The following is a 2394-nucleotide window of genomic DNA, read 5'->3' on the forward strand; positions in this document are numbered from 1 at the left end:
CAAACAGGTCTCGGAGATTTTGCATTCGTTAGATCGTATCAACGCAGACACCACAGTGTTAACGTTAGAAGGTAATTGTGGTTTCAAACCGTTGAAACAGAAGTTGGGAAGGCTCAAACGTCACTGCAACGACATGTCAACACTCATGGCTTCTTTGGTTAAATACGCCGATTCAGATAATACCAAGGATCCGGATTCAGAGGAGGACAAACCGGGGAAGGGTAAGAAGACCGGCAGTGCCAAAGGCCAACAACACAATCCGGTAGGCCATGGAAACGCTGGTAAGCACAAGGCCGACAGTGGTTTGGACTTTGTCGCAAATACCAACGCGCAGGAGAATAACCAGTGCCATAAAGGCAAGCAGCCCCAGAGGGGTGGAGGTCCAGGCAACAATTTGGAGCGTTTGTTAAATCAGCCCTGTCCAAAGCATGGATCAAAGGAGAAACCGGCATCACATCTCTGGAAAGATTGTTATATCATGCGGGATTTCAAAATTCCAACATGTTCCAATATGACAACGGCCCGCCCGGCGGTTCAGGAGGAGGTTTCCACGGGCCGGGTTACGGAGGCGGTGGTTCCGGTTCAGGTTTTCTAGGCAATCAAACCGGACACGTCAATCAAGGACACCAAGGCAACCAGAGAGCTTACAACCATCAGGGGAATCAGCAGCAGCAGCAGTCGGGTTATCAGAGCAATCCCAAACAGCTGAACAGCGGGCAATATCATGTCTTCACTACTATTTTGTGCTTCATCAAGTAGATATACTCATATCTGCTCAAATCATCTGTGAAGATCATAAAATAATGATACTTGCCGCGGGCCTCAATATTCATCAGACCACATACATCAGTATGTATGATTTCCAACAAATCTTTTGCTTGCTCCATTGTTCCAGAGAACGGAGTCTTAGTCATCTTGCCCATGAGGCATGATTCGCAAGCATCAACTGATTCATAATCAAGTGATTCCAAAGGCCCATCAGCATGGATTTTCTTCATGCGCTTTACACCAATATGACCTAAACGGCAGTGCCACAAATAAGTTGCACTATCATTATTAACTTTGCATCTTTTGGCTTCAATATTATGAAAATGTGTATCACCATGATCGAGATCCAACAAACCATTTTCATTGGGTGTATGACCATAGAAGGTTTTATTCATGTAAACAGAACAACAATTATTCTCTAACTTACATGATTAACTGTATTGCAATAAACATGATCCAATCATATTCATGCTCAATGCAAACACTAAATAACATTTATTTTAGGTTGAACACTAATCCCGAAAGTATAGGGAGTGTGCGATGATGATCATATCAGTCTTGGAACTACTTCCAACACACATCGTCACTCCACCCTTAACTAGTCTTTGTTCATTCTGCAACTCCCGTTTCGTGTTACTAATCTTAGCAACTGAACTAGTATCAAATACTAAGGGGTTGCTATAAACACTAGTAAATTACACATCAATAACATGTATATCAAATATACCTTTGTTCACTATGCCATCCTTCTTATCCGCCAAGTATCTAGGGCAGTTCCACTTCTAGTGACCAGTCCCTTTGCAGTAGAAGCACTTAGTCTCAGGCTTAGGTCCAAACTTGGGCTTCTTCACTTGAGCAGGAACTTGCTTGCTGTTCTTCTTGAAGTTCCCCTTCTTCCCTTTGCCCTTTCTCTTGAGACTAGTGGTCTTGTCAACCATCAACACTTGATGTTTTTCTTGATTTCTACCTTCGCCGATTTTAGCATCGCGAAGAGCTTGGGAATTGTTTTCGTCACCCCTTGCATATTATAGTTCATCACGAAGTTCTACTAAGGGCGTGTTCAGAAGTCCTCCGCACTCCCTGCTCCGCGAACTCCGCGTGAGAAGTTAGGCCGAACACTCCGTGCTTCCTGGAGCCAGCTTCGAGAAGCTGTACCGAGCCCTAGTGCAACTTGAACGAGTTTACGAAGCTGGGTTTTCGCAGCTTCACGAGCTTCTTGGAAACGCGGAGTTCGCCCAAATTACGTGTCATGCCACCTCCAAGTGAGTCACGTACCGGTTCGTGCGATCCTGATTCTTTTTCTCGCTCGCGGTCCTCACAGTCGTTGGATTAGGCAGTGTGAACGCATCCTGACGGCGCTCATAGGGTTCCTCCAAACTGGGCCAGGCCCAGTGTCTCTCCTACTCTCCCCGAGCAGGCCTTAGGCCTCTTTTCCTATTAAGTTGGATGGGCTTTAGACTGGCCTAGCAGTCTGCTAGTCCGCCTAGCGTGGGGAGGAGTCGGACGCGGTACCGAACGATCCTGGCTTCTCGCTTGAGCTGGAGCCCGGCGCGCAGCTGAGAAGCTGTGGAGTTGAGCGATGCGGAGGACTTCCGAACACGCTCTAACTTGGTGATGGTGACCAGA

Source organism: Triticum urartu, chromosome 1, assembly GCF_003073215.2.
Source record: "Triticum urartu cultivar G1812 chromosome 1, Tu2.1, whole genome shotgun sequence".
Lineage (NCBI taxonomy): Eukaryota > Viridiplantae > Streptophyta > Magnoliopsida > Poales > Poaceae > Triticum > Triticum urartu.